This window comes from Tamandua tetradactyla, chromosome 9, assembly GCF_023851605.1.
Source record: "Tamandua tetradactyla isolate mTamTet1 chromosome 9, mTamTet1.pri, whole genome shotgun sequence".
Lineage (NCBI taxonomy): Eukaryota > Metazoa > Chordata > Mammalia > Pilosa > Myrmecophagidae > Tamandua > Tamandua tetradactyla.
In genome coordinates, this window is record NC_135335.1 from 86,093,838 (window position 1) to 86,115,149 (window position 21,312).

Consider the following 21,312-nt stretch of genomic DNA (forward strand, 5'->3'; position numbering starts at 1 on the left):
GATCATACAGTTATGGAAGCAGTTCTTGGTTTCATGAACCACAGTAGAAAATCACATGATTCATGATCATCAGATGGCATACTCAAAAGAATTTAACCTTTATAGTAGAGGATAAATAGCCCTGGACCAAGTGATACCTAGGTTCTACCTAGCAAAAGATAAATGGTTTCCAGTAATAAAAGCATCAAACTGTTTCTTTCTGTAACTTAATTGTATCCTAGAACAAAGTTCAATAATATTTATAGGAATAGAAAAATAGCTAGCACCAAACAAATTAAATCTACGAGGTAAAACAATCAATAAAAAGTTACCGGCAGTTGCAGTCATGCTCTCCAAGCTCCTGTCTCCCAGCCAGCGCTACCCAGATGGCTTCCCAGGACAATGACACAGTTGCTGCCAGAGTCACCGACACTTGCAAAGGGGGCTGAGACCAGTGCAGGCACTGCCAGGGGCTCCGTGGGCAAGAGGCTACAGCAGGAGTTAATGACCCTCATGATGTCCGGCAACAGAGGAATTTCCGCCTTCTCTGAATCAGACAACCTATTAAAGTGGATGGGGGGCTATCCATGGAGCAGCTGGCACAGTATACGAAGACCTGAGGTATAAGCTCTCTTTAGAATTCCCCAGTGGCTACCCCTACAATGCGCCCATGGCAAAGTTCCTTATGCCCTGCTACCACCCCAGTGTGGACACTCAAGGTAACGTCTTCCTTGACATCTGAAGGACAAGGGGTCTGCCTTGTATGGCATCAGGACCATCCTCCTCTCCATCCAGAGCCTGCTGGGAGAACCCAACATCGAAAGCCCTATGAACACACATGCTGCTGAACTCTAGAAAAATCCTATAGCCTTTAAGAAGTACCTGTAAGAGACCTACTCAAAGCATGTCTGCAGCCACGAGCCCTGATACAGGCTGTCCAGCCTCTCTGTGTTGTCTTTTTATTTTTTCCTTAGATGATTTGCCTTTCCTTCATATAGGTGGTGTCATTTTTGTTTTGTTTCTGTTTTTCTAAATTAAATCTCTGTTGCTCTTGTGATGAATATATTAATCAAATAAAAGCATTTCGTGTTTTTTTTTTTTTAAAAAGAAGTTACCAAGAATGGAAAGAAGCAGGAAAATATGCCCATAGATTTAGTAGAAATGGACAATAAAGTAGTCGTCATAACTGAATTCCATGTTTAAGAAGAGAGAGGAATGATTGATCACACCAAGTAGACACTTAAAAGATATTTTCAAAAGACTTTAACCAAACTTTTAAAGATGAAAACTACAATGTGTGAGGTGAAAAACACAATAGATGGGATTAACAGCAGATTAGACATTGCAAGAAAAAAAAACAACAACAACAACATTAGTAGACTTCACATACTAATAGAAACTATCCAAAAAGAAATCAGAATGAATAGGCTAAAATAAGAAGACCAAAGTCCCAGTGACATGTGGGACAACTTCAAGTGGCCTAATATATGTGCAAATGGGGCTCTTGAACAAGGAAGTGGGGAGAAAAAGAAGGAAAAGGAGGAGAGTAAGAAATAATGGTGGAAAAAATAATAAGAACTCTAAATCCACAGATCTAAAAAATTAAATGAAATCCATGTACCAGAAATGTGAAATGAAAAAAAGCACATCATAATAAGATAGCAGAAAACCAGTGTTACACAGAAAATCTTAAAAAGTAGACAGAGGGACAAGTTACATTCAAAAGAACAAAGATAAGAATTGCAGCAGACTTCTCATCAAAAGAGAACAAGCCAGAAGGAATTGGAGCAACATATTAAGAGTACTGAAAGAAAAAGAGTCAACCTAGAAGTCTATATCCAGCGAAAATATCTTTTTTAAAAAAGGTAAAATAAAGATGTTTTCATATATGTAAAAATTGAGAGAATTCATATCAGTAGACCTGCACTATAAGAGATATGAAAGAAAGTAGGTCAGGCTGAAGAAAAATTAGATCCGATGGAAATCTGGATCCACACAGGCAAATAAAGGACACTTAGAAATTTTAGCTATGAAAGTACAAATAAAATATTTTTTTCTTATTATTTAGATCCACTGAATGATAATTGGCTACTTAAAGAAAAAAGTATTATGAGAGGGCAGGCCACGGTGGCTCAGCAGGTAAGAGTGCTTGCCTGCCATGCCCAAGGACCTGGGTTTGATTCCCGGTAGCTGCCCAGGTTAAAAAAAAAAAAAAAAAAATTAAAAGAAAAAGTATTATGAGATTTTATATTATATATAGAAATAAAACATATGACAATAATAGCACAAATGTCAAGAGGGAAGAAATGAAAGTATATTGTAGTATGGTTCTAATATTATACATGAAGTGGTCTAATATCATATAAAGGTAGACTGTAATATGTCAAAGATATATACTATAAACCAAGCAACCACTGAAAATATATAACAAAGAGTTATAGCTAGTAACCAAAAATGGAAATAAAATGGAATCACGAAAATATTCAATCCAAAAGAAGGCAACAAAAGAAGAAAAAAAGAGAAGAACAGATGAGACAAATGGCAAACAAACTGCAAGATGGAAGATTATACTCAACTGTATGAAGTCACATTAAATGTAAATAGTCTAAACACCCTAATGAAAATAATATTAAAAGAAAAAAACTACTAGCTACCTACAGTAAACCCACTTTAAATACAAGGCACAAATAGGTTAAAACTAAAAAGATAGTATGATAGGCTGAATAACACCTCCTGCCCTCCAAAAAAATGTCCATGACCTTGCAGGTATGATTAAATTAAGGATTTTGAAATGGAGATATTATCCAGATGGGCCCAATGTAACCAGAAGGGTCCTTACAAGACGGAGGCAAGAGTATCAGTCAGAGAAGGTGATGTGACCGTGCTATGCCTCTGGCTTTGAAGATGGAGAAATGTGCCACAAACCAAGTCCCTGAAAAGCTGGCAAAGGCATGGAAGCAAGTTCTCCCCTAGGTTCTCAAAAAGTAACCAGCCCTGCTGATATCTTAAATGAAGTCCAATGAGGCTGATTTTAGGTTTCTGACCTTCAGAACTGTAAGAGAATAAATTTGTATCTTAAGTTTGTGATAGGAATAGGAAACTAATACAAACACAAAAGGAAATACCACATTCACATTAATGAAAATAAAACTAGCAGGGGATGCAAGGGTAATTCAGTGGTAGAATTCTCACCTGCCATGTGGGAGACTGGGGTTCAATTCCCAGCCCATGCACTTTCCCCCCCCCAAAAAAATTTCAGCACATGGTGCTGCAATAATGGGATACTCACATGGAAAAAGAAGGAAATGTGACCCCCGCCATACAGCATACAAAAAAACAAAATAAAATAAAAATAAAACTGATATGGCTACTTTAGTGTCAGACAGGTAGATTTTAGAACAAAAAATATTACCAGAGAGAGAATATCATATCATAATGATAAAGATATCCATTCTTCAAGAATCCATCACTATTCCAACATATATGTACCTAACAGCAGATATTCAAAAATACATGAAAAAAAAACTGATAGAACTTCAAGGAGAAAGTTACAAATCCAAAATAAAATTGCAGCTTTCAACAGCCAATGATCGTTCAAGGGATCTTTCAATCATTGCTAGGAAAAATAGACAGTAAATCAGTAGGAATATGGGCATTTTGGACAATACTATCATTCAACTTGCTGCAAGTGGTGGTTAGAACACAACACAACAACTACAGAATACACAGTCTTTTAAAGTGCACACAGGACACTTACCGAGACAGAGCTATATTCTGGGCAATGAAATATGTCTGAACAAATTTTAAGAGGATTCGAATCGTATGAAGCATTTCTCTTACTTTAATTCCACAGTGAAATTAAATTAGAAATCAAAAACAAAAAGATCACAGAAAAGTCCTCAAATATTTAGAAACTAAGTTACATACTTCTAACCTACCCCTGGATCAAAGAAAATACCAAAAGGGAAATTAGAATGTATTTTGAAATGAAAGAAAATGAAAACACAACATATCAAAATTTGTGGGACGTAGCTAAATGAGTACTTAGAGATAAATTTATAGTAGTAAATGCCTGTACTAGAAAGATGACAGTGTTCAAATCAGCTACTTCAGCTTTCACAGTAAGCAAACTAAAAAAAAAAGAGCAAATCATGGCAAGAAATAAGGTAGAGCTGAAAGAAGTAAATAATAAGCATCAGGGCAAAAATCAATGAATAGGAAACAGAAAAACAATAGAGAAAATCAATGAAATCAAAAGCAAAGGTTTTGTTTGAGAACATCAGTAAAATGGAAGAATCTCAACTCAGAATGATCAGGAAGAAAAAATAGAGGAAAACAGAAATTACTAAAACTGGAATAAAAGCAGTAACTCCATCTCAAATTCTACAAATATTAAAAGGATAATAAGGCAATATTGTGAATTGCCTTATACCAATAAATTCAACAACTCAGATAAAATGGATAAATTATTTGGAAAAAACAAACTAACAAGCTCAATCAACATAGATAAATCTCAAAATAATTCTGCTTGAATGTAAAAGGCCAGACAAAATAAAACATATACTCTATGATTCCATTCATACACATTTCTAGAAAATGAAAATTAATCTGAGAGAAAACAGATAAACGATTCTGGAATATAGGAGGTGGGTCAGCAGGGAATAGGAAGTGCATTACGAAGAGGTGTATTGATCTGTCTTCAAGATATCAAGGATTATCATGCGGCAGTAGTGTAAAACTTGATCTGCATGCTCAAAGTCTAGATGGCAGGCCAAAAGAAAGAAGACAAATTTCAGTTCAATGTAAGAACTTTTTCATATTTCACAAGGTCCAATGATGGAATAGGTAGTCTTAATAAGTACTACATAAATTTTAAAATGTTTTTGAATGAGGAAGAACATAAGAATGTCATTACTGCAGGGTGTTGAAAATAGATAACAATTGATATTTTGGAATTTTAACTTACGTGTGAGACTAAAGCAAAAAATGTTTATTTGGTGCAAAATTTGCATTTTGACTAGTTCATTTCTTAATATAACTTATGTAGGCAGCTTAATTGAACACCATAAGTGCATGGAACCTTGGGTAGGGCATGAGATTTTGTTGGTTTGCCAGAGTGATGCCCTGATAGATCCCAGAGTGATTTGAACAGTGACTAAAAAAGTATTTGCAAAACTCTTGGGGGAATGTTGAGAAAGGGGGGAAATTCAACTTTCCCAAGTTGAGTTCTTGATATTCTCACAAGCAATGGGGACAACCAAAGCAATAGGCTGAGCCCCCAAAATTGGGGTTTGTTCATATGAAACTTAACCCCACAAAGGACAGGTCAAGCCTACTTAAAATCAGGACTAAGAGTCACCCCCAAGAGAACCTCTTTTGTTGCTCTGATGTGGCCTCTCTCTCCAGCCAACACAGCAAACAAACTCACTGCCCTCCCCTGTTTACATGGGACATGACTCCCAGGGGTGTGGACCTTCCTGGCAACGTGGGACAGAAATCCTGGAATGAGTTGAGACTCAGCATCAAAGAATTGAGAAAACCTTCTTGACCAAAAGGGGGAAGAGTGAAATGAGACAAAATAAAGTGTCAATGGCTGAGCGATTACAAACAGAGTCGAGAGGTTATCCTGGAGGTTACTCTTATGCATTAAATGGATATCACCTTGTTAGTCAAGATGTAATGGAGAGGCTGGAAGGAACTACCTGAAAATGTAGAGTTGTGTTCCAGTAGCCATATTTCTTGAAGATGATTGTATAATGATATAGCTTTCACAGTGTGACTGTGTGATTGTGAAAGCCTTCTGTCTGATGTTCCTTTTATCTACCTTATCAACAGATGAGTAAAACAAATGGAAGAAAAATAAATAATGGGGGGAAAATGTTAAAATAAATTTAGATTGAAGTGCTGGTGATCAGTGGGGGGAAGGGTAAGGGATATGGTATGTATGAATTCCTTTCTGTTGTGTTTTTATTTCTTTTTCTGAATTGATGCAAATGTTCTAAGAAATGATCATGATGATGAATATGCAACTATGTGATGATATTATGAATTACTGATTATATATGTAGAATGGAATGATCATAATAAAAAATAAAAATAAAAGCTAAAAAATTAATTTTGAAAAGAAAAAATAAGCACTACATGCCCCATCATGGAAAGTGTTCAAACAGATGCTGATTGCTCGAGTGTCAGGGCTAAAAAAGAAAAGATGACATCACAGGACAGATTCTGCTGATTATAAAATTTTTTCTGGTTGTCTGAATATTTAACTACTTTTAGCTGCCTCATTTGGGGGTGATAGCTGGTGTTACCTTGCCTGCCCTCTCCACATTTCAGGACTCTTACCTCATGCTAAAAAATAAACAAAACAAAGAAGTGTGAGAAAACTTTTTTCTTTATCTTGATTGTGTTGATGATTTTATGAATGTATTCATATATCAAAGTTTATCAAATTGTATACCTTAAGTATATGCAATTTATTTTATCCCTTATATGGCAATAAAACTTTTTCAAGTGAAGGGTTGTTTGATAAATCATGACTCGATCTACTTAGTCTTTAAAATTTGAATTTGAAGGACAATTCAGGTTTATTAAAAATGAGGCCCACCTGAAAGAAGGCTATATGTGCTCATCTTCATATTTCTGTGCAGTACATAGAGTTCTGTCCTGAAGACACAACAAGGAGCAAAGCTGGAGTTGAAAGAGAGGAAGGCATGGGTGGTAAGCTTTGCCAGAGCTTCTAAAAGTGCTAACAACACAAAATATTGCTTCTCTTGCCCACCCTGTCCCCAGGCAATCTACAGGATACAAAGTGAAACCAATAGTCTTTACTCCCAGCCCTACATAAATATGCACGGCTGGCAACAGGAGAGCTTGTTCCAGCTAGCTAGCCAGTTACACCATCCTGTCCAGGACACACGCTCAGCAAACTCTATTCCAAACCACTGGGTCCTGGCTAAGCCCCCAAGGACATTGCTTCGGACCTTGTTATAGGCAGGCAAAGGCTTTGCACTTTTTTTTTTTTTTTTGAACTGGGAGACTCCAGTGAGGAGATAGGTCCGTGTGCCTGAGGCACACAGTGAAGTTTTGTTTGATCAATTAAGGCAATTGAGATGTTGTAACTCATTGGCAACCGACTTGATTTTCCTCCAGAGTTATTTCCCTGCAGCCTAGATTTGGCTTAGTTGTCCTGGAAATCAGGAGAATGGTATGTGGGTAATAAGTAAGGAGGTCTGAGGGAAGGCTAGAAAAGGACCCAAGGTTTCTCTCTGGATGCAAATTTTAATTTCTTTAGAAGTCATGCCTCCCTCCATCCGCTGGTCCACAGTGGTGTTTCCTTCCATGGGGGTGGGGAACGGAGCTGCTGGGAGTGTAGCTGCTGCTCTCAGAAATGCCACCACGGTTGCCGTTGACAATCCTTTCTTGGGCAATGCCCTTTCTCAGGAAGATGAATGCAAGCTGTACATAACTGAGTGTCAATCACACACTCTGCAACCACCAGTCTCATTAAGCAGAAACTGAAAGGATCCAGCAAAGAAATAAATGTGGCTGACTCTGGAATTGGAGGGAGAACTGAGGAAAGGAAAGAAACTTTTTGCCATGTGAGGGCCCACTTCCAGTCAAAGAATCCAAAGCCCAGTTCAGCACAGGTCCCTCCTTCCCAAGGGCAAAGGGCATTTTATACTCTCTTTGCCAACTGGTTTCATCAGTAAAACTCCTGATTTCAGATCATACAAAAAGAATTTCTGTGAGTGAAGGTCTCCTGTGCTGAGCGAGGATGGCATTTATTTCTCTTAGAACATAAGAGGCATCTTCAGGGAAAGATGGTTCAGTGGAAGGACCTGGGGCACTAGGGATCTTCTAGTCTGTTTTCAGATCTGTCTCTAACTAGTTGTGAAAATATTATCTCCCTGGGACTCTGTTTCCCCATTTGCAAAATGAGAGGATTGGAATCTGGTTCCCAAGTTTTAAGATACTACAATCAAAGGTTTAATGAAATCCATCTCCAACTGCTTTCTGGAACTCTGAATTCTTAGGAGATGAGTCAGAATTCAGTGAAACTAAAAATTGTCTGTTAAGGACAGCCCTTACAGTTCTATTTCTTTTTACTGCATTTTACCTTTTACATAAGATACTTGACATATGCTGAAAAAGGGACACTCAATCCAAACAAGGGCAAGAATAATTTAATACTGAAAATTTTTCTTGGTCATGTACCACACACCCCACCCCCCAAAAATAACCTGTGATCAGGTACCTTTGAGTGTTCAGACTGTTAGGAGAAATAAACAAATTTGAATGTTTCGTGTAACACTCAGTAATTTGCCCTACACAGATTACTTTAAAATTTATTTTTACTGCTTGGATTTATCAGGTCTTAACCCCTTGTGATAACATAAGCCAGATATCACATGGCAACACATCACTTCTCTAGAGTCATGAAGGTTATACCAGTAATAGTTCTAGTTACATACCAGAGAACTAACTCTAGCTAGTTTGAGCTAAAGAAGAATCTCTTTATTAAAGGATGATCCCAGGGGATGGAGATTTTTCACCTGTAAGCTTGCAGCCAGGGCCATCCTCCAAATTATACTACCAGACTTCTTTTTCTGCAGCTCCCTGGGTAAACCAAAGTTTTTTTGAGCATCTTTAGCTTTTTCTTCATGGTTGTTATCTCTTTTAATACTATATGTTGTGGCGTGAAATATGTAAAGGGATTGATACTACAGGAAAGATAGGAAGCACGTGTAGTTGGCAGCCCCAGGGCTGGCATATCATCCCTTCAGCCCACCTCTGATTCCAACTGTAGTTGCAATGGATATTCTGGGAGAGCTCAGACTCACCTTGCGCTGGTCATGCCCCACCTCACGCATACTGTAGAATCATTCTGCATTCACCCCAGGGTCTTCTTGGCCAAGTAAGTGCAGATTGTAAGTGCAGGAAGTTGATGTTCCCAGGGGCAACCCTCAATGTGGTACTGGGTACAGTGCAGTAGATAAATGTTCCAGCCTCCCCATCTTGAGGCTGACAGTGTAGCAGGCAATTTGTACAATTTACAGGTGGCCCACAGCAGAAAGAATCAAGTGCTGTTCTCCACAGTAGCAACTTGGATAATGCATCTTTCTAGAGGCTTTCTTCCTTCCTTTTCTCACTAATCCTACTCTCTCACTCTTGCTTCCTCTAAGAGGAGAGAGGTCACCTCTTAAATAAGCAGGTGTACAACAAATGTACTCAAGTCCGTGTACTCAACTCCCCTGCTTTCAGGGGAACCAGACTAAAACAGCATACATCAAGAATGGAACACATCAACTAAGGCTTTACCAGCATCAAGTACCAGGTAAATGAACAGAAGAATAAAAGAGAAAAGAAAGGGGTGCCAGGACTACTAAGAAGTGGGAGCAAAGTTCAATACCAGGAAAACAGACATGAATCTAGGAGACAGTAATGGGAGAACAAGCCTGGGGTGCTCAGACTTAGTTCTAGCAGAAGACTGTAGCTGGTTGGAGCTGACTGTCCCTGGGCTGGAGTAAGCTACGACTATGATCTGACACATGACAACTCATAGGTGCTGTCCAGCATCTCCCAGTATAACCAAGGACTGCTTGAGAATTCAGGACAGTTTTGACAGCTTCTCCAAGGCTAATGTGACTTCAATCCATAAGAAATGTGCTGGCTCATCCAGAGCAAGGAGGTCTGATCGCTGGACAGGTAGTTAGTAACGTCAAACAAACTAGGTGTGAGACAGGGCAGACTGGGCTGTGAATGAGTGGTATGAGGGATAGCCAAGGAAGAAGGAATGCTAAGCCAACAGATAAGGCGCGAAGATGAAAAATTAGAGACAGCATCAGGAGAGGATAACACAGATTCTAGAAAAACCCGTGTGAGCATCTGTTGGGTTTGTTTTTTTGTTTTTTTGTGTTTTTTTTTTTGGTGAATTTTTCAGCAAACAACTGAAATTTATCACAATCCTTGCGGGCTGCTCCCTCTTGGTGAAGTTCCGTTAAAAAGGCTTTCCCCATGAGTAACAAGTTTGTTTCCTGTAAAGACAGGTCTCTGAACTCATCTGCCAACCCACAGTCTGGCATCAGAGAGGGAAGTCTTGTCTCTTCACCAGACTTGGATCTTGGCATACTCGTGCCTCCAGGGTGTTATACCCAACCTGTAGACTCTCTTCTCCCTTCACTGAGGCCTCTTAGCTTCCCTTTAACCTGCCCAGGCTTGCTGTAGGATGGACTATTTATGGCCTCATGTAGAAAGATTTTAAGAGATTTAGCTTAGAAAATGGCATTATTCCACCTAAGCCCATAAGCAGGCCCAAGTTGTGTGGGACTTGAGCCATAAACAATTTTCAGAGTTCTTTTTAAGAAAAATACAAAATAATGAATACAAAAATTAAGTGTATATGTGGAAATATAACCCATCCCAAACTCCTAAATCTGTTCTATAACCAGTTGTTGCAATGTACTTTGAAATTTATTGTTTTTTTGTTTACTTGTTATATTTCACAGTAAAAAATGTTTTAAAAAGTAATATTCAGATGAAATAAATGAGGTTTAAAATAAAAGGCTGGAAAACAATTAAAAAAAAAATAAGTATAGGGCCTTGGAAGGAGCGTGAGCAAGTGGCAATCCCTGAAACTTAACCTTCATTAGTTTCATGGTAAATACACTCCTGCTCGAGTAGAAAACCTAGGAAACAAACTCAATATCTCTCTTTTCTTCATCTATCCATATCGAATCCATCTGTTGCTTTATACCCAAAATAGTTCTGATATACACCCATGTTCTAGTTTGCTGGCTGCCAGAATGCAGTATACCAGAAACAGAATGGTTTTTAAAAAGGGGAGTTTAATGAGTTGCTAGTTTACACTTCTAAGGCCAAGAAAATGTCCCAATTAAAGCAAGGCTATAAAAATGTCCAGATTAAGGCACCAGGAAGAGGTTACCTTCACTCAAGAAAGGCCGATGGGTTCAGTGTTTCTCTCTCAACTGGGAAGGCACATGGCGAACCGGGGACAGTCTGCTAGCTTTCTCTCCCGGCTTCTTGTTTTATGAAGCTCCCCTGGGGGCATTCTCCTTCTTCAGCTCCAAAGGTCGCCGGCTGGTGGACTCTTGTTCTCTCAGCTTCATGGGTCTACTTGGCTCTGCTGTGGCTTTCTGGTGGCTCTAAAAAAAGAGACTTTCTCTAAAATGTTTCCTCTTTTAAAGAAGTAATGGGTGGAGTCACAACTCCATGGACGCTATCTGATCAAAAGTTACCATAATTGGGTGGGTCACGTCTCCACGGGAACAATAAAAATGTTCCCAGCCAGCAGTACTGAATGACGATTAAAGGACATGGCTTTTCTAGGGTCCACCACAAATTCAAACTGGCATATCCACAATTCCAAATGTCCACTGCTACTCCAAGCTGCAGGCATCACTTAGCCTCCTCACTGATCCTCTAGCCACCAATTTTATTTTCCATGGTTAATTCTCCACAAAGACGATTCTTTTTAAAACATAAATCTGACATGTCACTCGCTTACTTACAACCCTCCAAAGTTTTTCAAATGTCCTTAAACTAAAATCTAAGCTCCTTACTACTGTCCAAGAGGGCCCTCTATGACTGACCCTTGCTTACCTCTCCACCTTCATTTTGTATCACTCTCTCTTCCCTTTTCTCACTTCATCCTGTGTTCTCCTTTCTTTCTGTTCCTATGTCCCCCCCCCCCACACACTGTTCCATCTGTTGGAATGCTTTGAACAAATGCTGGCCTCTGCGTATCACACAGGTGTCATCTCCAGTGCACTTCCTACATTAGTTTTCTATAGCTAGTGCAACAAATTATTGCACACTTAGTGGCTTAAGTGATATAAATTTATTATCTTACCAGTTCTTGAGATCACATGTCTGAAATGAGTTTCACTAGGTCACAAACAAAGTGTCAGCAAAGCTATGTTCCTTTTGGAGGCTCTAGGAAGAATTCAGCCTTTTCCACCTTCCAGAGCCCACCCTCATCCCTTGACTCATGGCCCCCTTCCTCCAACTTCAACAGTGGGTGGCGTCCCACATCACATCACTCTGACCTCTTTTGCCTCCTTCTTCCACTTCTAAGAGACTCTTGTTTGGACTCATCCAGAATAATCTCCTTACCTTAAGGTCAGCCAATTAGCAATCTTAATTCTATCTGCTACCTTGTCCCCTCTTTTCCATGTAGGGTGCATATTCACAGGTTCCAAGGATTAAGACGTGCACTTCTTTGGAGGGCCATTATGCTGTCTGCCTCACCTCCCCAGGCTCCCAAGCCACCCAGTCTAATGCAGTCAACCAGCCCTCATCACCAGCCCACCATCCTGTTCACTGCTCATTTTCTGAAATAATTCCATCCAATTATGGTCTACTTTCCCTTAGGAGATGAGCTCTGTGAGGCCCCAGGCCTTGTCTGGATCATTACTGCTGCTCCAGAGTGCTTAGCTCAGCATGCAGTCAGTACTCCATAAATAAGGAGTGAATGAACACATGAATTGGGAATCTGAAGTTCAACTTAAATAATAATAACAATAGTAATATGACTAGAAAATACTTTTTAACACTTCATATATACCTTTTTATATTTTAGAATCAGAGCTGGATTGGAATCTAGGCACCTTAACTTGTAAGTTGCATAGGGTTCAGTTACTTAACCCTACCAAGTCTCAATTTCCTCATCTGCAAAATGGGTATAATAATAGTGCTTACTTCAGAAATTTTATGACAATTAAATGAGGTGATTCACATGAGGTGCTTGCCACAGTGCCTTAAATAGCTAGCAATTTTTATTGCCTGTCTTGTTTGTTTGTTTTGCAGATGTGAAAACTTAGATCTAGCTATTAAGTGGTAGAGCTGGAAATCTCATCTTGATCGGTTTGATGACAAAACCCAGAGTCATTTTTGCAGCTTTTTTTCTGGCCCATGCTCACATACACACTATATATATAGAGATAGATATATATAGATAATATAGATATATGACACTTTGTTCTGAAAACAATAGAATTTTACTTATGGACGTAAAATTGTTAAAATACCCTCTAAGCATTGCAGACGCAACCGTTGGGTTGATAGAGGTGAGAAGGAGAAGGGTTCTGGGCTAGAACGTTCCTATTTAGAAGACACTTTCAGATTATAAACTTTGTTACATGTGTATGGTTTATTTAATGCTACTATGTGTATCGTGGACAAATTTAAGTCCTGTTAAACTCGGTGTCTTGGAGCAGTATGCTGTTGGGGTGGTGGTGGGGGGTGCTGGGAAGGCAGTGCAAAGGGAAAGGTTCCTTGCACGTGAGTTGTTAGATAAATACAGATTTTCTGACCATTGTTATACACAGGCATTTTAGTTATTGCTGTGTATTAAAGGACAAGTCTTAATGCCTAAAATATATAAAAATAGAGGTAGAATGATAATCTCTATAGAAACGTCTTTGTGTTAGTCTATAGGAGGGAGTGTCTTCTGGAATGCTCCGGGTCAATCCACCTCTTGGAGCTAGACGTATTTTTGTACTTAGTGATTGAAATGGTGGGGTAGGAAAGAGGGAAGGGCAAAGGGAAGGGCTCTTTGCTAGTATCTCTATAGCTCAAGAGTTTTAGGTTCTAACCACAGTTCCATGTGCACTTTTTGTGAAATACCTGTAGGTTTTTTGAAGATAAGATTATTTTATAACATCTAAGCTTCTTAGATATTTTGAGGTGACAATATATGATAAAAAGTAGAGTTAGTGTATTAACAAATTTATAAATGTCTTTTTTGTAAATAAAAAAGAAGCGTCTTTGACATGGAATTGTTAAATCACCTCTTTAGCATATGCATCAGGACTCGTTCATTAGGTTGGCTACAGGGGGGCAAAAGAAAGTGCAGGAAAAGGGATGTATGCAGAAGTGTTCATATATTTCCATTTTGGTGTGCACATCTGTTGGCTGTACCATAGGAAATGTTTTTAAATAACCTAATAGAAATATACCTTGCTATTATTTCCATATAGATATGACAATGAGTTCTATTAGATGCATTGTACTTTTTGTACTCTTGTTTTATGTCTCATTTTAAATTGAGCACTAAGGGAATGCAGTATGTGTAACTCTGCCAATATCTATAGAGACTTGTTACTGTTTTTGTTTTTTATGAAATTTTTGTTCACTAGAAAGGCAGGAATGCATGTTTCCATCTGATTGAGTTGGTTACATGCATTCTTAGTTATCATAGTACTTGTGGATTTTGAACTTGAATTTGTAAATATTCATGTAAAGGCATGATACACTCTGTGTGATCTTAACCACATAAAAATGTATGCTCAGTTGTGTGTATACAACCTAAAGGACCTAGAAGGATATGGCAAATTGTTAATTGCATGTGATTCTGGATAACTTCTGTGTTCTTTGCTTCTTGCGCTTTTCAGTTTTCTATATTGCACAATTAACTTAAAAGTTGTTTTAAAAATAAAAAAAATATTTAAATAATAAATCACAAAAATAAAAACAGACAAAGCAGGGTTCCAAGAAACCTTAGGCTCCCCCTCATGAATTACAGACCAGTTTAATTAAAACAGTAATGGGTTGGAGTACATAAGCTTTCTCCTCACATTGTTTGGCTCATTGTTTCTCCTCTTTTTGTCTGACTTATTAATCAAATAGTTCCAAGGTCTATACACACATGAAAACTTGGCAGCCACCCTGTCTACATTTGTAGTTTCTACTCACCTATCTGAACCCCCCCATCATCAACAGCTGTTCAATATCGCCATAAAATACTTTCAAATACTATTGTCTAGATTCCACTCCCTGGAGTCCTAATTTAATTGACCTTGGGTAAGATCTGATTTGCCTGCCTTTCATAGTTTTCCAAAGTTCCCCAGATAATTCAAATATGTAACCAGGATTGAGATCGATTAACAAACCATGCACAGGAAGCAGGCGAAGACTAGAGGGGGACATTGCATTCTAGAGACCAAGTGTCACAGAACTAAAGTCCTGTAGGAACTTAAAAGTTTAAAAGCTTACAAGAATATATATGAAGGGGTGTACTGGTGGTTCAGTGGTACATCAAGCATTCTTGCCTTCCAAGCAGGAGACCAGGGTTCAATTTCCAGACCATGTACCCAATATATATAGATATATGCATATATATATATATACATTAAGAATGTCAAAGAATTGGTCTAGAATGCTAATTAATCTTGTGGCAAAGAAAGTAATTCAAAATATTTTCCAAAATGCCATAAAAAAAAAAAAAAGAAGATGCCTATTTTCAATAATAAGCCAGAGAAATGAAAAACTCTTGAATGAGAACTAGGTCATACTGAATCGGGCGAAAACACTTTGTAAAAGCTCTAGCAAGGTGATGTTTATGATCAGGATGGATCTGTATTGCTCCATGTCTGGTTCTCAGCTTTGATGACTCAGAAATATGGTTTTGCTTCAAGCAGATGGATTTTTCATGAGATCGATTTTTAAATCCAGAACTAAAGGAAGTGTTGCACTGACAACTTACTGAATGCGATCACTACTTTCTCTTTACTAGCCTACAGAAAGTTAATTAACAATCATGAAATTAAAGCAAGGGAATTCACCAGGGTCACAGGCTTTGTGTTTTATATTGGACTGAAAGAGTCAAATGTATCTATCTCACAGTGGAGATGATTTTTCATACTTATAATCTAATTCCTAAGGTTCCTAATTTCCCAACTGCCAACCTTTTGCTTCCACATTTATCTCCATTTTATTCTGTTAAATAGGAAAATGTTTTACCCGCTTCCCTCTCCAGTTTCTCTTTTCATTGACTCAGAATGTCTCTATTACTTTCAATTATTATGTCAATTCATTACAACCTTAATATAGCCAATCACATTACAGTTGAGGCCTGCTCTCCTAAAGCCATTCTGATCCATTTCTTATTACTTAACTCTCAGAGAAATCTCATTTCTCACATATTCAACACTATATATTCACATTATAGCCCCCAAATATTTATAATATGACCTATATTTAGCACTATTTTATATTACAATGCAGTTTTAGTTTCTTAAATATGCAATTCAGCAAGAATTTGAAGAAGGCCCATTTTGTGCAAGGAAGAAATTCATTAGGTGATGTAAAAGAAGCAAAAATGAAGAAAACTGCCCTTTATTCTCAAGGGCATCAGTGGGAGGAAAGCAACCATAATTACAACACAGTTTTGCAGAGGCCTTGGGAAGTTATGTTACTTTTGAAGGATCTCGTGATCCTTCACTGATCACACTGACTCGCAAGTGCCTTTTGTATGTTAGCAACCTTAATGAACAGCAGAAGAAGATGTGTTTAAAGAACTTTTTTAAAACAACCATTATTTTAGAAACAACGAGGTGAGCAATTAAATGAACAGTCCTTGAAATGAGTGCTATTTCAATAGGCATCATACCAGGTAAGGGAATAGCATAAAAAAAAGGCTTGGAAACACAAAAGTATGCAGAAATCATGCAACAGTGAATAGTCTGCTAGAGGTGGAGGATAAAGTATGCACAATGACTTGTGAAAGAAATGACTAGAAAATACAGGTTGGAGATAGTATAAACTAACATAGGTTACTGGCACTTTATTTCTATAGACAATTGGAGATTTTCATGAAGAAAGGTGTCATTTCCAATCTGTATTTTGGGAAGATCTTTCTACTGCCAATCTAAAATATAAAGTAGAAATGCAAGAGAATATAGTGTAAGGAAATCAGTAAGAAGACTACTATAATTATGTAAGTGAATTATGATAGAAATCTAAAATTTAGCATTGTTGTTATAATGGAAATGATAGAGGAAATATTTGAGAGACATTTTGGAAGCAAACCATCCTGGTGAACTACTTACTGTGGGACATAAAGTTGGAGGAGTTAAAAATTATGAAGGGGATCAGCAGTCAGTTTAAAAATGAAATATGGTGCTGAAATAGGAGGTAAAGGCTAGAGATAGACTTTGGAGTTTCTCAGCACAGAAGTAATAGGAGGAACCACAGTATATATGTATGAGAGAAAGAGATTATATATAGTTAGGAGCACTTAGCACAGTGCATGGTGATGAAGGGTCTAAATATATATTTGTAAAATGAGTAAGTTGATATTGACAAGTGTTCTCCAACCAAATATCCAAAAATCTCAAAGTTCCTTAAAAGCATGCATTGGACATAAGAAGATATGATATTTCAATTTAAAGAAACTTTCACAAGGTTGGTAGGAAAGCAGAGTGGTGCAGCCTCTGGGAGCACTATGGTGGTTCCGCAGGAGGCTAAGGGTAGGGTTGCCATACATTGCTAGGTGTATACTTGAAAAAAACTGAGACTGGGGACAGGAATGGACATTCACACACTGGCATTTCTAGCGGTAGTGTTCACAATTTGCAGTGGATGGAGGTGGCCTAAGTGTAAATCGAATGGAAGGTAGAACTGTAGTGTTTACATGCAAAGGTCTACTGAGTGGCTGCAAGAAGGAATGAAGTTGTGAGGCATGGAACTAGGTGAATGAAACTTGAGGACAGAATGTGTAATGAAGAAAGTTAGAAAAGAAAAGACAAATATTACCATGCCCCACTTATATGGACTAAGTATAATCTACAAAGCTGGAGAATTGAAATTGAGAGCATAGGTTATCAGATTAAGGTCTATTGTGAAGGTTCCTAGATTGCAAACTCTTACTGCAGTCACATCTATTCTGGAGTTGTAACTGTTATTTCTAAATTCTGATATACTGAGCTATTTGTGGTCATTCCCTGGAACTTTGGGCATTTGTGTGACACCTGAGACTAAGCATTAGAGCTCTGAAGCTATGAGAGCCAGCATCACCCCACACAGCAACTGTTTACAAAGGTAAAAAAGACACCCGTAGGGGCTGCTCCTCAGGGTTGGGCCGACCACCCAGCAGCGCCCAGCCCCAGTGCTTATCCAGCCTGCCTGGCCTTGCCTGCTTCCTCCCTCCTGTGGGGCTGGCGGGGCGTGTGGCCTGGGGAGGGGAGTGGCCGGGGTGGGCAGCTGGAGGGAGCCCTTGGTGGCGGCATGGTAGGAGAGGAGCTGACCTCCACTGAATGCAAAGATGTGGACAAGGAGCTACCTCCCCACAGGTCAGCCTTCTCAGCTTCTGCCCCTGCTGCCAGAAGGAAGAAGGCATGGCCTCCGGGCTCCCGACGGCCTGTCCTGAGAACCAGGGACATTTGAAGACGTGAACTTAGGTTTCACTCCAGAGGAGTGGGAGCTCATGGATTCCATGCAGAAGTCCTTGTACAAGGAGGTGATGCTGGAGAACTTACAGGAACCTGGTCTCAGTGGAACATCAACTTTCCAAGCCAGATGGTGTCTCAGTTAGAGGAGGCAGAACTATGACCGGGTGGAGAGAGGAATTCCTCAGGACACCTTTCCAGGGTGTCCTGGGGCTTTGCTGGACCGTCAAGCAGATCCTCTCCCTGCTGAGGAGAGTGACTTGAGCCCCTTGAGGAAGACTGAGCTCGTGGAGATCCTCACATGGAATCAGGAGGTGGCCCGACCCCGGAATGCCCAGATCTGCGCCCACTATGCTAAAGAGGGCGGCCTAAGCCCAGAAACCCCCGGAATGCACACTGGACAGCTGGGCAAGCATCCAGTTGACCCTGAGGCTGCTCACCAGAGGTTCCGGCAGTTCCGCTACCGGAAGGCAGCAGGTCCCCGCAAGGCCCTGGCCGGGCTGCGTGAGTTGTGCCACCAGTGGCTGCGGCCCGAAGTTCGCTCCAAGGAGCAGATGCTGGAGCTGCTGGTGCTTGAGCAGTTCCTGAGTGTGTTGCCTGGGAAGTTCCAGGCATGGGTGGAGGACTGCCAGGAGGCGGTGGCCCTGGTGGAGGATATGACCTGGGTATCGGGAGAGGAAGCTCAGCCTGCCCAGGGCCCTGCGTGGTCTCTAGAGATCACTGCTCAGCAGGAGGAGGAGGAAGAGGCCGCCATCTGGCCAGTGGCAGCTCTGCCTAAGGAGCCAGTGACCTTCCAGGACGTGGCTGTAGACTTCAGCCGGGAGGAGTAGGGGCTGCTGGGCCCGATGCAGAAGACTGAGTGCCACGATGTGATGCTGGAGATCTTTGGGCACCTGCTTTCCTTGGGTTGGGAAACTAGCTGGAGAGCAAACAGTTAACTGAAGAAGAATCACCTCACGGCCTGAAAGTAGAAGAATTCTCAAGGGGTGATTTCACTTTGGGAGACGTCTTACAAGGTGGGGTTCCAGAAGCCCTGGACACAGAATTGACACAAGTAGAGTTTTCTCAGGAAAAAACAAACCCTCCAGAGAAGGTCTGTGAAAGTTCTGGATCTGGGGCAAACCCTGGTCTCTCTCCACCCCAGCCACCTTTCACGCGAAAAACTCCTACTCGAAAACGTTTGCGCAAATTTGTAGCACACGGATTAAATGCATTAAGCATAGTATGCGCATAAAAATTTATCAGAAGAGCTGCAAGGGGGGAGAAACAGGGAAAACAGTGGTTGTGGGGAAAAGAAAGCCTTCAACCAGACCACTCATCAGACTACATTTACGAAGATTCACAAGGGCAGCCAAATTTGCCGAGGCAGTGACTGTGGTAAAACTTTCCGGAATCCAAGATACTTTTTTGTTCATAAAAAACCCCACATGAGAGAGAGCTCCCTGTGTGTGCCTAGTCAGTAGGAAAGCATTTATTCAGAATTCCTCACTCACACAACATCAGAGAATTCATACTGGAGAGAAGCCATTTGAATGTCACGAGCGTGGGAGGGCCTTCAGTAGTCGCTGGGCCAGCTCCCAGCGCCTGAGGACTTACACCGGAGCCAGGCGCTACGGGTGTCAGGACTGTGGGAAGCCTTCCGCCAGAGCTCCCACCTCATCAGGCACCAGATGACGCACACCAGGGAGCGGCCCTACTTGTGCAAGAAATATGGAAAGGCTTTCAGCCAGAGTTCACACCTTATCGGGCACCGGAAAACACACAATGGGGGCATATGCAAGAAAAAATCCCTTCCCTTGTAGCTGTTGAGCTGGATATACCCTCTGCTTTTTTATGTGATCCTTCAGTGTGCTCTCACAGGCCTGGCTGGGTTTGGGAACTGAATATGAAAAGGAAGTTTTGAACGAAGAAGTTCCCAAGACTAAGGAAAAGCCAGGGAGGTGGCTGTACTTCATAAACCAATAGGCAAGCAAAACTGGTGGGGACTCGTTGCTAATGAATGTAGTGGTCGGGGAAAAAAAAAGACTAATTTTCCAGTTGATTTTCTATTAGAATTTGTTCATTCATTCATTTGGTTATTATAAATATTAATGAAGCCGGAAAATGCTTATAATATTGAATTTAAAAAGCCGTATACTGGGCGGGCCACGGTGGCTCAGCAGGCAAGTCTTGCCTGCTATGCCAGGACCTGGGTTCGATTCCCGTGTGCCTGCCCATGTAAAAAAAAAAAAAAAAAAAGAAAGAAAGAAAAGAAAAAAAGCCATATACCAAATAGTTTGTGCAGATAATTGTATCTATAGTAAATTTGTTATGCATATGGTAATAACTAAAAGAACATAGATAAATGAACTATTTATATTTTAAATATAGTTGAAAAATGATCAGATTTCAACTAGAAATAGGAATGAAGCTGATCTAGATAAGACTAAGGTAAATCAGAATACAGGGTAAGGATGATATGATCTATATTTCAAAATTTCATCTTCTGTGTGAGACCAAAGGAAGAGATGTTTATTTTGGTGCAAAATTTGTTATTTTTGGTAGCACATTATCTAATTCAACTTGTATGGTCAATTTATTTGAACACTATAATTATATAGAATCTTGAATAGGGAGTGAGAATTTGTAGGTTTTTACAGTCAGTATAATGTCCCAATACATCCCAGAGTAATTTGGGCAGAGAATAAAAACAGATTTGCAAAGTTCCCTGCAGGGACTGGGGAGAAAGTAGGAAATATTAAACTTTCACACCTGGAGAATTTCTGATATTCTCACAATCACTGAGGACAACCAATTGAATACGCTGAGCCCTCAATCTTGGGGTTCACCTCTATGAAATTTATTTCTGCAAAGGAGAAGCTAAGCCTACTTAGAGTTATGCCTAAGAATCATCCTCAGAGACCCTCTTTTGTTGATCAGATGTGTCCTCTCTCTCTAAGCCAACTGTGCAGGTTAATTCACTGCCCTCTCCCCTATGTGGGACATGACTCCCAGGGATGTAAATCTCCCTGGGAATGGGGAACATGACTCCTGGGGATGAGCCAGGACCTGGCATCATGGGATCAAGAAAGCCTTCTTGACCTAAAAGAGGAAGAGAGAAATGAGACAAAATACAGTTCAGTGGCTGAAAAATTTGAAAAAGAGT

General features: G+C 39.9%; 2 pseudogenes; both read left to right on the forward strand.

Moving 5' to 3' along the window:
• Positions 1–365: 365 nt before the first annotated feature.
• LOC143646190 (ubiquitin-conjugating enzyme E2 C pseudogene) lies at positions 366–906 on the forward strand (annotated as a pseudogene).
• Positions 907–18,116: 17,210 nt separating this feature from the next.
• LOC143646191 (neurotrophin receptor-interacting factor homolog pseudogene) lies at positions 18,117–19,969 on the forward strand (annotated as a pseudogene).
• Positions 19,970–21,312: the final 1,343 nt, after the last annotated feature.